Source organism: Lissotriton vulgaris, chromosome 2_1 (assembly GCF_964263255.1).
Source record: "Lissotriton vulgaris chromosome 2_1, aLisVul1.2, whole genome shotgun sequence".
Lineage (NCBI taxonomy): Eukaryota > Metazoa > Chordata > Amphibia > Caudata > Salamandridae > Lissotriton > Lissotriton vulgaris.
In genome coordinates this window covers 75027150-75042347 of record NC_141687.1, presented here as the reverse complement: position 1 = coordinate 75042347, position 15198 = coordinate 75027150, and positions in this window count along the sequence as shown.

The following is a 15198-nucleotide window of genomic DNA, read 5'->3' as shown; positions in this document are numbered from 1 at the left end:
CGGAGTGTCAAAGACCTTGCCCTTTGACCCTTGCTTTCCCACACTTCCGGTAGGTATTGCCTCCCGGAGTGTTGAAGACCTTGACCTTTGACCCCCTCTTTCCTACGAATCAGGTAGGTATGTCCTCACAGGAGTGTTGAAGACCTTGACCTTTGACACCCTCTTTCCCACGCGTCAGGTAGGTATGTCCTCGCCAGAGTGTTGAAGACCTTGATATTTGACCCCCTCTTTCCCACGCGTCAGGTATGTATGTCCTAGCCGGAGTGTTGAATAACCTGTACCTTTGACGCACTCTTTCCCAAGCGTCAGGTAGCTATGACCTCGTCGGAGTTGAAGACCTTGTCCTTTCACCCCCTCTTTTCCTCACGTCAGATAGGAATGTCCTCGCCGGAGTGTTGAAGACCATAACCTTTGACCCTCTTTATCCCACACTTTCCAGTAGAAATGTCCTCTCCGGAGTGTCAAAGACTTTGACCCACACTTTCCCACGCGTCAGGTAGGTATGTCCTCGCCAAAGTGTTGAAGACCTTGACCTTTGAACAACGAATCTGACAGGTATGTCCTCGCCGGTGTGTCGAAGACCTTGACCTTTATCCCACTCTTTCCCACGAGTCAGGTAGGTATGTATTTGCAGGAGTGTCGAAGACCTTGACCTTTGACCTCCTCTTTCCCACGCGTCAAGTAGTTTTGTCCTCGCCAGAGTGTCGGAGACCTTGACCTTTGACCCACACTTTCCCACGCGTCAGGTAGGTATTGCCTTGCCGGAGTGTCAAAGACCTTGACCTTTGACCTCCTCTTTCCCACGCGTCAAGTAGGTTTGTCCTCGCCAGAGTGTCGAAAACCTTGACCTTTGACCTCCTCTTTCCCGCGCGTCATGTAGGTATGTCCTCGCCGGAGAGTCGAAGACCTTGATATCTGACCAACTCTTTCCAACACTTCCGGTAGGTACATCCTCTCTGGAGTGATGAAGACCTTGACCTCTGACCCACTCTTTTTCAGTGCTTCCGGTAGGAATGACCTTGCCAGAGAGTCGAAGAACTTGACCTCTGGCCCACTCTTTCCCATGCTTTCAGTAGGTATTTCTTCGCAGGAGTGTTGAAGACCTTGACCTTTGACCCCATCTTTCCCACGCCTCAGGTAGGTATGTTCTCGCCTGAGTGTCGAAGACCTTGACCTTTGACCCACTCTTTCCCACGCGTCAGGTAGGTATTGCCTTGCCGGAGTGTCACAGACCTTGATCATTGAACTAAACTTTCCCACGCGTCAGGTAGGTAAGTCCTCACCGGAGTGTTGAAGACCTTGACCGTTGACCCACTCTTTCCCACACATCAGGTACGTCTGTCTTTGCCGGAGTGTCAAAGACCTTGACCTTTGACCCCCTCTTTCCCATGCATCAGGTAGGTATGTCCTCGCCACAGTGTTGAAGACCTTGATATTTGACCCCCTCTTTCCCACGCGTCAGGTATGTATGTCCTAGCCGGAGTGTTGAATAACCTGTTCCTTTGACGCACTCTTTCCCAAGCGTCAGGTAGCTATGACCTCGTCGGAGTTGAAGACCTTGTCCTTTCACCCCCTCTTTTCCTCACGTCAGATAGGAATGTCCTCACCGGAGTGTTGAAGACCATAACCTTTGACCCTCTTTATCCCACACTTTCCAGTAGAAATGTCCTCTCCGGAGAGTCAAAGACTTTGACCCACACTTTCCCACGCATCAGGTAGGTATGTCCTCGCCAAAGTGTTGAAGACCTTGACCTTTGAACCACGTGTCTGACAGGTATGTCCTCCCCGGTGTGTCGAAGACCTTGACCTTTATCCCACTCTTTCCCACGAGTCAGGTAGGCATGTATTTGCAGGAGTGTCGAAGACCTTGACCTTTGACTTCCTCTTTCCCACGCGTCAAGTAGTTTTGTCCTCGCCAGAGTGTCGGAGACCTTGACCTTTGACCCACACTTTCCCACGCGTCAAGTAGGTTTGTCCTCGCCAGAGTGTCGAAAACCTTGACCTTTGTCCTCCTCTTTCCCGCGCGTCATGTAGGTATGTCCTCGCCGGAGAGTCGAAGACCTTGATATCAGACCCACTCTTTCCAACACTTCCGGTAGGTATATCCTCTCTGGAGTGATGAAGACCTTGACCTCTGACCCACTCTTTTTCAGTGCTTCCGGTAGGAATGACCTTGCCAGAGAGTCGAAGAACTTGACCTCTGGCCCACTCTTTCCCATGCTTTCAGTAGGTATTTCTTCGCAGGAGTGTTGAAGACCTTGACCTTTGACCCCATCTTTCCCACGCCTCAGGTAGGTATGTCCTCGCCTGAGTGTCGAAGACCTTGACCTTTGACCCACTCTTTCCCACGCGTCAGGTAGGTATTGCCTTGCCGGAGTGTCACAGACCTTGATCATTGAACTAAACTTTCCCACGCGTCAGGTAGGTAAGTCCTCACCGGAGTGTTGAAGACCTTGACCGTTGACCCACTCTTTCCCACACATCAGGTACGTATGTCTTTGCCGGAGTGTCAAAGACCTTGACCTTTGACCCCCTCTTTCCCATGCATCAGGTAGGTATGTCCTCGCCAGAGTGTTGAAGACCTTGATATTTGACCCCCTCTTTCCCACGCGTCAGGTATGTATGTCCTAGCCGGAGTGTTGAATAACCTGTTCCTTTGACGCACTCTTTCCCAAGCGTCAGGTAGCTATGACCTCGTCGGAGTTGAAGACCTTGTCCTTTCACCCCCTCTTTTCCTCACGTCAGATAGGAATGTCCTCACCGGAGTGTTGAAGACCATAACCTTTGACCCTCTTTATCCCACACTTTCCAGTAGAAATGTCCTCTCCAGAGAGTCAAAGACTTTGACCCACACTTTCCCACGCATCAGGTAGGTATGTCCTCGCCAAAGTGTTGAAGACCTTGACCTTTGAACCACGTGTCTGACAGGTATGTCCTCCCCGGTGTGTCGAAGACCTTGACCTTTATCCCACTCTTTCCCACGAGTCAGGTAGGCATGTATTTGCAGGAGTGTCGAAGACCTTGACCTTTGACCTCCTCTTTCCCACGCGTCAAGTAGGTTTGTCCTCGCCAGAGTGTCGAAGACCTTGACCTTTGACCTCCACTTTCCCGCACTGTCATGTAGGTATGTCCTCGCCGGAGAGTGGAAGACCTTGATATCTGACCCACTCTTTCCAACGCTTCCGGTAGGTATATCCTCTCCGGAGTGACGAAGACCTTGACCTCTGACCCACTCTTTTCCAGTGCTTCCGGTAGGAATGACCTTGCCAGAGAGTCGAAGAACTTGACCTCTGACCCACTCTTTCCCATGCTTTCAGTAGGTATTTCTTCGCAGGAGTGTTGAAGACCTTGACCTTTGACCCCATCTTTCCCACGCCTCAGATAGGTATGTCCTCGCCGGAGTGTCGAAGACCTTGACCTTTGACCCACTCTTTCCCACGCGTCAGGTAGGTATTGCCTTGCCGGAGTGTCAAAGACGTTGATCATTGACCCACACTTTCCCACGCGTCAGGTAGGTAAGTCCTCACCGGAGTGTTGAAGAACTTGACCGTTGACCCATTCTTTCCCACACATCAGGTAGGTATGTCCTCGCCCGAGTGTTGTAGACCTTGACCTTTGACCCGTTCTTTTGCACACGTCAGGTAGGTATGCCCTCGCCGGAGTTTTGGAGACCTTGACCTTTGACCCCCTCTTTCCAACGAGTCAGGTAGGTGTGTCCTCGCCCGAGTGTTGAAGACCTTAACCTTTGACATCCTCTTTCCCACGCTTCAGGTAGGTATGTCCTCGCCGGAGTGTTGAAGACCTTTACATTTGACACCCTCTTTCCAATGCATCAGGTAGGTATGTCCTCGCCGGAGTGTTGAAGACCTGGACCTTTCAACCCTCTTTCCCACACGTCAGGAAGGTATGTCGTCTCCGGAGTGTTGTAGACCTTGATCTTTGACCCCTCTTTCCATCGCGTCAGTTTGGTATGTACTCACCGGATTGTTCAACACCTTGACCTTAGACCCCCTCTTTCCCATGCGTCCGGTAGGTATGAACTTGCCGGAGTATTGGAGACCTTGACCTTTGACTCCCTCTTTCCCACACGTCAGGTAGGTGGTATGTCCTCGCCAGATTGTTGAAGACCCCTTCTTTCCCAGGCATCAGGTAGATATGTCCTCTCCAGAGTGTTGAAGACCTTGACTTTTGACCCCCTCTTTCCCAAGAGTCAGGTAGGTATGTCCTCGCCGGAGTGTCGAAGACATTGACCTTTGACGCCCTTCTTCCCACGCGTCAGGTAGTCGAAGCCTTTGGCCCACTCTTTCCCATGGCTCAGGTAGGTATGTCCTCGCAGGAGTGTTGAAGACCTTGACGTTTGACCATCTCTTTCCCACGCGTCAGATAGGTATGTCCTCTCTGGAGTGTTGAAGACCTTGACCTTTGACCACAACTTTCCCACGCCTCAGGTAGGTATATCCTCACAGGAGTGCCAAAGACTTTGACATTTGACCCACTCTTTCTCACGTGTCAGGTAGGTATGTCCTCGCCGTAGTGTCAAAGACCTTGCCCTTTGACCCCCTCCTTCCCACGCGTCAGGTAGGTATGTCATTGCTGGAGTGTCGAAGACCTTGACCTTTGACCTCCTCTTTCCCAAGCGTCAGGTAGCTATTTCCTCTCCTGAGTGTTGAAAACCTTGTTCTTTGACCCTTGCTTTCCCACACTTCCGGTAGGTATTGCCGCACGGAGTGTTGAAGACCTTGACCTTTGACCCCCTCTTTCCTACGAATCAGGTAGGTATGTCCTCACAGGAGTGTTGAAGACCTTGACCTTTGACACCCTCTTTCCCACGCGTCAGGTATGTATGTCCTAGCCGGAGTGTTGAATAACCAGTACCTTTGACGCACTCTTTCCCAAGCGTCAGGTAGCTATGACCTCGTCGGAGTTGAAGACCTTGTCCTTTCACCCCCTCTTTTCCTCACGTCAGATAGGAATGTCCTCGCCGGAGTGTTGAAGACCATAACCTTTGACCCTCTTTATCCCACACTTTCCAGTAGAAATGTCCTCTCCGGAGTGTCAAAGACTTTGACCCACACTTTCCCACGCGTCAGGTAGGTATGTCCTCGCCAAAGTGTTGAAGACCTTGACCTTTGAACCACGTGTTTGACAGGTATGTCCTCGCCGGTGTGTCGAAAACCTTGACCTTTATCCCACTCTTTCCCACGAGTCAGGTAGGTATGTATTTGCAGGAGTGTCGAAGACCTTGACCTTTGACCTCCTCTTTCCCACGCGTCAAGTAGGTTTGTCCTCGCCGGAGTGTCGAAGACATTGACCTTTGATGCCCTTCTTCCCACGCGTCAGGTAGTCGAAGCCTTTGACCCACTCTTTCCCATGGCTCAGGTAGGTATGTCCTCGCAGGAGTGTTGAAGACCTTGACGTTTGACCATCTCTTTCCCACGCGTCAGATAGGTATGTCCTCTCCGGAGTGTTGAAGACCTTGACGTTTGACCACAACTTTCCCACGCCTCAGGTAGGTATATCCTCACAGGAGTGCCAAAGACTTTGACATTTGACCCACTCTTTCTCACGTGTCAGGTAGGTATGTCCTCGCCGGAGTGTCAAAGACCTTGCCCTTTGACCCCCTCCTTCCCACGCGTCAGGTAGGTATGTCATTGCTGGAGTGTCAAAGACCTTGACCTTTGACCTCCTCTTTCCCAAGCGTCAGGTAGCTATTTACTCTCCTGAGTGTTGAAAACCTTGTTCTTTGACCCTTGCTTTCCCACATTTCCGGTAGGTATTGCCTCCTGGAGTGTTGAAGACCTTGAACTTTGACCCCCTCTTTCCTACGAATCAGGTAGGTATGTCCTCACAGGAGTGTTGAAGACCTTGACCTTTGACCTCCTCTTTCCCACGCATCAGGTAGGTATGTCCTCGCCCGAGTGTTGTAGACCTTGACCTTTGACCTGTTCTTTCCCACACGTCAGGTAGGTATGTCCTCGCCGGAGTTTTGGAGACCTTGACCTTTGACCCCCTCTTTCCAACGAGTCAGGTAGGTGTGTCCTCGCCCGAGTGTTGAAGATCTTAACCTTTGACATCCTCTTTCCTACGCTTTAGGTAGGTATGTCCTCGCCGGAGTGTTGTAGACCTTTACATTTGACACCCTCTTTCCAACACACGTGGTAGGTATGTCCTTTCCGGAGTGTTGAAGACCTTGACCTTTGACCCACTCCTTCCCAAGCGTCACGTAGCTATGCCCTCGCCGGAGTTTTGAAGACCTTGTACTTTCACACCCTCTTTCCCACGTGTCAGGTAGGAATGTCCTCGCCGGAGTGTTGAAGACCTTGACCCTTGACCCGCTTTTTACCATGCATCAGGTAGGTATGTCCTCGCCGGAGTTTTGAAGCCCTTGACCTTTGTCCCACTCTTTCCCACACTTTCCGGTAGTGATATCCTCGCCGGAGTCTCAAAGACCTTGAAGTTTGACCCACTCTTTCCCACACTTTCCAGGTAGGAATGTCCTCGCCGGAGTGTCGAAGACCTTGACCTTTGACCCACTCTTTCCCATGCGTCAGGTAGGTATGTCCTCGCCGGAGTGTGGAAGACCTGAACTTTGAACCACTCTAACACTTTCCGGTAGGTATGTCCTCACCATAGTGTTGAAGACCTAGACCTTTGACCCCCCTCTTTCCCACGCATCAGGTAGGTATGTCCTCGCTGGAGTGTGTTAGACCTTGACGTTTGACCCCCTCTTTCCAACATGACAGGTAGGTATGTCCTCGCCGGAGTGTGGAAGACTTTGATCTTTGAGCCCTCTTTTCCATGCGTCAGTTAGGTATCTCCTCGCTGGTGTGTTGAAGGCCTTGACCTCTGACCTCCTTTTCCCCAAGCTTCAGGTAGGTATGTCCTTGCCGGACTGTTGAAGGCCTTGACCTTTGACCCCCTTTTTCCCACACATCAAGTAGGTACGTCCTCGCCAGTGTGTTGAAGACCTTAACCTTTGACACCCCTCTTTCCCACACATCAGGTAGGTATGTCCTCGCCAGAGTCTTGAAGACCTTGACCTTTGACCCCCTCTTTCCCACGCATCAACTAGGTATGTCCTCGCCGGAGTGTAGAACACCTTGACCTTTGACCCACTCTTTCCCACGCGTCAGGTAGGTATTGCCTTGCCGGAGTGTCAAAGACCTTGATCATTGACCCACACTTTCCCACGCGTCAGGAAGGTAAGTCCTCACCGGAGTGTTGAAGACCTTGACCGTTGACCCACTCTTTCCCACACATCAGGTACGTATGTCTTCGCCGGAGTGTCAAAGACCTTGACCTTTGACCCCCTCTTTCCCACGCATCAGGTAGGTATGTCCTCGCCAGAGTGTTGAAGACCTTGATATTTGACCCTCTCTTTCCCACGCGTCAGGTATGTATGTCCTAGCCGGAGTGTTGAATAACCTGTACCTTTGACGCACTCTTTCCCAAGCGTCAGGTAGCTATGACCTCGTCGGAGTTGAAGACCTTGTCCTTTCACCCCCTCTTTTCCTCACGTCAGGTAGGAATGTCCTCGCCGGAGTGTTGAAGACCATAACCTTTGACCCTCTTTATCCCAAACTTTCCAGTAGAAATGTCCTCTCCGGAGTGTCAAAGACTTTGACCCACACTTTCCCACGCGTCAGGTAGGTATGTCCTCGCACAAGTGTTGAAGACCTTGACCTTTGAACCACGTGTCTGACAGGTATGTCCTCGCCGGTGTGTCGAAGACCTTGACCTTTATCCCACTCTTTCCCACGCGTCAGGTAGGTATGTATTTGCAGGAGTGTCAAAGACCTTGACCTTTGACCTCCTCTTTCCCACGCGTCAAGTAGGTTTGTCCTCGCCAGAGTGTCGAAGACCTTGACCTTTGACCTCCTCTTTCCCGCGCGTCATGTAGGTATGTCCTCGCCGGAGAGTCGAAGACCTTGATATCTAACCCACTCTTTCCAACGCTTCCGGTAGGTATATCCTCTCCGGAGTGATGAAGACCTTGACCTCTGACCCACTCTTTTTCAGTGCTTCCGGTAGGAATGACCTTGCCAGAGAGTCGAAGAACTTGACCTCTGGCCCACTCTTTCCCATGCTTTCAGTAGGTATTTCTTCGCAGGAGTGTTGAAGACCTTGACCTTTGACCCCATCTTTCCCACGCCTCAGGTAGGTATGTCCTCGCCTGAGTGTCGAAGACCTTGACCTTTGACCCACTCTTTTCCACGCGTCAGGTAGGTATTGCCTTGCCGGAGTGTCAAAGACCTTGATCATTGACCCAAACTTTCCCACGCGTCAGGTAGGTAAGTCCTCACCGGAGTGTTGAAGACCTTGACCGTTGACCCACTCTTTCCCACACATCAGGTATGTATGTCTTCGCCGGAGTGTCAAAGACCTTGACCTTTGACCTCCTCTTTCCCACGCATCAGGTAGGTATGTCCTCGCCCGAGTGTTGTAGACCTTGACCTTTGACCTGTTCTTTCCCACACGTCAGGTAGGTATGTCCTTGCCGGAGTTTTGGAGATCTTGACCTTTGACCCACTCTTTCCAACGAGTCAGGTAGGTGTGTCCTCGCCAGAGTGTTGAAGATCTTAACCTTTGACATCCTCTTTCCCACGCTTCAGGTAGGTATGTCCTCGCCGGAGTGTTGTAGACCTTTACATTTGACACCCTCTTTCCAACACACGTGGTAGGTATGTCCTTTCCGGAGTGTTGAAGACCTTGACCTTTGACCCACTCCTTCCCAAGCGTCACGTAGCTATGCCCTCGCCGGAGTTTTGAAGACCTTGTACTTTCACACCCTCTTTCCCACGTGTCAGGTAGGTATGTCCTCGCCGGAGTGTTGAAGACCTTGACCCTTGACCCGGTTTTTACCATGCATCAGGTAGGTATGTCCTCGCCGGAGTTTTGAAGCCCTTGACCTTTGTCCCACTCTTTCCCACACTTTCCGGTAGTGATATCCTCGCCGGAGTCTCAAAGACCTTGAAGTTTGACCCACTCTTTCCCACACTTTCCAGGTAGGAATATCCTCGCCGGAGTGTCGAAGACCTAGACCTTTGACCCACTCTTTTCCATGCGTCAGGTAGGTATGTCCTCGCCGGAGTGTGGAAGACCTGACCTTTGAACCACTCTAACACTTTCCGGTAGGTATGTCCTCGCCATAGTGTTGAAGACCTAGACCTTTGACCCCCCTCTTTCCCACGCATCAGGTAGGTATGTCCTCGCTGGAGTGTGTTAGACCTTGACGTTTGACCCCCTCTTTCCAACATGACAGGTAGGTATGTCCTCGCCGGAGTGTGGAAGACTTTGATCTTTGAGCCCTCTTTTCCATGCGTCAGTTAGGTATCTCCTCGCTGGTGTGTTGAAAGCCTTGACCTCTGACCTCCTTTTCCCCAAGCTTCAGGTAGGTATGTCCTCGCCATAGTGTTGAAGACCTTGACCTTTGACCCCCTTTTTCCCACACATCAAGTAGGTACGTCCTCGCCAGTGTGTTGAAGACCTTAACCTTTGACATCCCTCTTTCCCACACATCAGGTAGGTATGTCCTCGCCAGAGTGTTGAAGACCTTGACCTTTGACCCCCTCTTTCCCACGCATCAACTAGGTATGTCCTCGCCGGAGTGTAGAACACCTTGACCTTTGAACCACTCTTTCCAACATTTTTAGGTTGGTATGTCCTCGCCGGAGTGTCAAAGACCTTGACCTTTGACCCACTTTTTCTAACACTTTCCGGTAGGTATGTCCTCGCCAGAGTGTTGAAGACCTTGACCTTTGACACTGTCTTTCCCTCACGTCAGGTAGTTATGTCCTCCCCGGAGTGTTGTAGACCGTGATCTTTTACCCCCTCTTTCCAACGCGTCAGTTAGGTATGTACTCGCCGGAGTGTTCAACACCTTGACCTTTGACCCCCTCTTTCCCATGCGTCAGGTAGGTATGAACTTGCCGGAGTATTGGAGACCTTGACCTTTGACTCCCTCTTTCCAACACGTCAGGTAGGTATGTCCTCGCCGGAGTGTGGAAGACCTTAACATTTTACCCCTTCTTTCCCACGCATCAGGTAGATATGTCCTCTCCAGAGTGTTGAAGATCATCACCTTTGACCCCCTCTTTCCCACGAGTCAGGTAGGTATCTCCTCGCCGGAGTGTGGAAGACCTTGACCTTTGACGCCCCTTTTCCAACACGTCAGGTAGGCATGTCCTTGTCGGAGTGTTGTAGACCTTGATCTTTGATCTCCTCTTTCCCACGCATCAGTTAGGTATGTACTCGTCGGAGTGTTCAACACCTTGACCTTTGACCCCCTCTTTCCCATACGTCCGGTAGGTATGTCCTCGCCGGGAGTGTTGAAGACCTTGACATTTTACCCCTTCTTTCCCATGCATCAGGTAGATATGTCCTCTCCAGAGTGTTAAAGACCTTGAACTTTGACCCCCTCTTTCCCACGAGTCAGGTAGGTTTGTCCTCTCCGGAGTGTCAAAGTCTTTGACCCACTCTTTCCCATGCCTCAAGTAGGTATGTCCTCACCGGAGTGCCGAAGACTTTGACATTTGACCCACTCTTTCCCACGCGTCAGGTAGGTATGTGCTTGTCGGAGTGTCGAAGCCCTTGACCTTTGACTCCCTCTTTCCCACACGTCAGGTATGTATGTCATTGCTGGAGTGTCGAAGACCTTGAGTTTTGACCCCCTCTTTCCCAAGCGTCAGGTATCTATTTCATCTCCCGACTGTTGAAGACCTTGATCGTAGACCCCCTCTTTCCCACACATCAGGTAGGTATGTCCTCGCCGGAGTGTTGAAGACCTTGACCTTTGACCCTCTCTTTCCCACGCGTCAACGCGGTATATCCTCGCTGGAGAGTAGAGACCTTGACCTTTGAAGCACTCTTTCCAACACTTTCCGGTTGGTAGGTCCTCGCCGGAGTGTCAAAGACCTTGACCTTTGACCCACTTTTTCCAACACTTTCCGGTAGGTATGTCCTCGCCAGAGTGTTGAAGACCTTGACCTTTGACCCCCTCTTTCACACGCATCAGGTAGGTATGTCCTCGCCGGAGTGTTGAAGAACTTGACCTTTGACCCCCTTTTTCCCATGCATCGGGTAGGAATGTCCTCACCGGAGTGTTGAAGCCCTTGACCTTTGACCCACTCTTTTCCACACTTTCCGGTACGTATGTCCTCGCCGGAGTGTCGAAGACCTTGACCTTTGACCCCCTCTTTCCCATGTGTCCGGTAGGTATGAACTCGCCAGAGGGTTGAGGACCTTGGCCTTTGACTCACTCCTTCCCAAGAGTCAGGTAGCTATGCCCTCGCCGGAGTGTTGAAGACCTTGTCCTTTCACCCCCTCTTTCCCACGCATCAGATAGATATGTCCTCACCGGAGTGTTGAAGACCTTGACCTTTGACCCCCTTTTTCCCATGCATCAGGTAGGTATGTCCTCACCGGAGTGTTGAAGCCCTTGACCTTTGACCCACTCTTTCCCACACTTTCCGGTAGGTATGTCCTCGCCGGAGTGTCGAAGACCTTTACATTTGACCCACTCTTTTGCATGCATCAGGTAGGTATGTCCTCGCCGGAGTGTTGAAGCCCTTGAACTTTGACCCACTCTTTCCCACACTTTCCGGTAGGTAAGTCCTCGCCGGAGTGATGAAGCCCTTGACCTTTGACCCACTCTTTCCCACACTTTCCGGTAGGTAAGTCCTCGCCGGAGTGTCGAAGACCTTGACTTTTGCATGCGTCATGTAGGTATGTCCTTGCCGGAGTGTCAAAGACCTTGACCTCTGACCCACTCTTTCCAAAGCTTCCAGGAGGTATATCCTCGCCGGAGTGCCGAAGACCTTGACCTCTGACCCACTCTTTTCCAACGCTTCCGGTAGGTATGACCTCTCCAAAGTGTCGAAGACCTTGCCCTCTGACCCACTCCATCCCACGCTTCCGGTAGGTGTGTCCTCGCCGGAGTGTCGAAGACCTTGACCTTTGACCCACTCTTTTCCACGCGTCAGGTAGGTATGTCCTCGCCGGAGTGTAGAAGACCTTGACCTTTGCCCCACTATTTCCCACACGTCATGTAGGTATGTTCTTGCCGGAGTGTCGAAGACCTTGACCTTTGACCCACTCTTTACGATGCGTCAGGTATGTACCTCCTCCAGGAGGGTTGAAGATCTTGACCTTTGACCCCCTCTTTCCAACACTTTCCGGTAGGTATGTCCTCGCTGGAGTGGCGAAGACCTTGAACTCTGACTCACTCTTTCCAACACTTCCGGTAGGTATGTCCTCGTCAGAGTGTTGAAGACCTTGACCTCTGACCCACCCTTTCTAACACTTCAGGTAGGTATGTCTTTTACAGAGTGTTGAAGACTTTCGCGGTGTAAAGGAATAGCATGGCTAAATCTTCTTAGTGATCTCTGAATCTAGTTAGGTTGCCATATAGGTGTTTGAGGTTCAGCCTAGTGCCACATGAGGCATGAAGCTCAACTGGTCCAGGTGCACCATTTTCAAGATGATCTGCCTTAGTCGAGTGCCCAGTACTTTCGCTGTGATATAGTCCTATAGAAAGGCACAACTATCTGATGGTTTCCTGTTTTTCAGGACTGCCACTACCATAGATAACTGCTGGGCATACGGTATCTGGCTTATTTCATTGGCTTCAGGGAACATCTGACTCTTGTGCGGCGCTAAGCCATACTTTTATATAGTTATATTGGAAATGTGTTCAGCCCTGGAGCTTTCCCAGATGAATGTCTTTGATGGTCCTAACTGTCTCACTTTATACTATGTCTTTATCTAGTTAATTTGTTTCCTCTGGCATCGGGACCAGGAGGCGTATATGTTTGAGGAAGCCTCCTTTGTCACTTTGTAACTTGCTCGTGATTGACCGATATAGGTCTTGATAGTAACTTGCGATTTCTGCCACTATTTCTGATTGCCTCTTGACGGGCGGCTCCTTCTTCCTTTCGTATCTCCTATACCAAATTTCTATCCCTTTCTTGCTCAGCCATGCAGGAACCTCCCTGGTCTATTGCCCACCTCGTTTAGTTGGTACTGCGAGGCCAAGGTGGTAGTTCTCTCTTTATTATCAACCGGGTCCCCTTACTCTTGCTTTCATAGCCTCAGTAATGGCTTACTTTCTTATTTACATACTTTTGAAGCCCCTCAGGACCACCATGTAGGCTTCCCATGTTATGAGCTCTGAGGTTCCTGTACCCTAGTTTTCTTCAAAGTAGTGGACAGTGCCTTTTCTCAACTCCTGAGTGATGCTTCTATGTTTGAGGTACCATAGTTCTTGAGTACAGGCCCTGTCTCTATCCACATATGGGGCCTGCAGCTTGGCCCAGATCTGTGAGTGATTTGAGATCCCGTTCGCAATCAGTCTAGTGTAGTGATTTTCCCAATATAATGATCGATATTTGATAAACTGATGCATTCTCTGGAGTGGAAAGTCGTTTGTCATGCCCTGGGGTGCTGGTTATCTAGATGTTAGATAGACATTTGGCCCAAAGGAATCCCACCAAAGGAATCTCACTTGCACGTCCCTGTCATTGTGGGTATCTATCCTCCCCATCACTCACTACCAGATTGAAGTTGCCTAAATTTAGTACCCAGTCAGGTGGCGCAATAGGAGGGTGCCCAGCCTCTTCAAGGTCTATGCAAGGAGTTTAGGTGGGATGTAAAGGGAGCAAAGGTTGATTTGCATGCTGTCCTAGCAGCCTGACTCTTCAACTTATCACCCTTGGACGTCGACACACGTATGATGAGTGTTGACGTCTTAATTAGCAGTCCTACTCCCTTTGAGTCAGATGTGTGTCCCAAATGTGCCAGCACTTTATATCCCCCTTTTCAGTGCCTCACAGTTGTTTCCCTTCTGGTGTGTTTCATCTATCATTGCTCCTTCATCTCACTAGTGTTTTAGATACTGAACAACTATGCATCTCTTTGTTTTGTTTCCAAGTCTATTTATATTCCAAGTCAAAGCTGTTAAAATGCCCCCTCCACTGCATGCTTTGCTTTCCTCTTGATCTGCCCAGTTGTTTGGCTTCCTATGTCTCCTGGAGTCTCTGAGACTCTGAAGTGGACATGGTCAGTTGAGACCAATGGCAGCAGCTATGTGAATAACTCCCCTCTGAACCACCTACCTCCTTGTCCCTCCCTGCTACCTTGCTGTCCGGGCTTAAAACTGCTTGGCCTCCCCAAATGACCTGTTGTGTCCTCTCTGACCATGGAAGCTGTACTGGAACCTTCTCAGCTTTGTCCTCGCTCCCCCCATTCCCTGCAGTCACCATTTTCCCCTCCATCATTTAGCCCAGCGGAGCAGATGCAGATATCTAACTGATCATCCTCATTGTGTTCAGGTGCATTGAACATAATGATAAAACCTCAACAAACTATGCCAGCACTGTCCTCTGTCCTCACCAATCCAACAAATAACACTAGCTAATTCTAAGGAAGAGCCCTCTCTTCATCCCCCGCATATGGATGCGCCTGACTTGTACATGTCTCTGAGCTCTTTGACATACGGAGTATCCCAAACCACCAGCAAGATTATCACACTTACAGCACATGACATGGAAGGTATCTGTGCCAGCACTCAGGCCAAGGAACACCCAGTAGGTGAAATAGGAGAAAGGTCAACACCCTTTCAGCAAGTTCACCAGTTGTAACCCAGAGCTTGAGTCTTTTTTTATTCTATTAGAACCGCAATACAACTTTCGAGGGAACATGTTTTCTTGAACAAGGCAACATTTTCAAACTCCTGACATATCTCCAGAATGTCCCCATTTTTTTCTGATGAATCAATAAAAAAAATTTCATTTCTTTCTGCATTGAAAGGAGAAAGTAGAAAAACCTTAACAATGGTAAAAAAAGGCAAGAATGTGTTTGACTGCATTACGATACACAAACGAACATTTGCTACTTGTGTCATTCTAGTTTCACACCTGGAGCCCGATCACTCTCTAACAATATGCCTACAGTGCATAGCAAAAACCCCCAAAAATGATCGAAACTCTATGAAAATCTCTGGCTTTTAGGGGAAGATTCATCACCGACCTCAACAATGGACTTATTGCCTTTGGCAAATGAATCTGCAAACACAATTACAAAAAAGCACATATACACAGACAAAAGAATATGAGGATTTTGCTGGAGCGCAAAATCAAGGAAACCTGTTGGCAATTATATATTAAAAGAGAATTTAAGTCTTGCATTTAAAAATTAACAGCA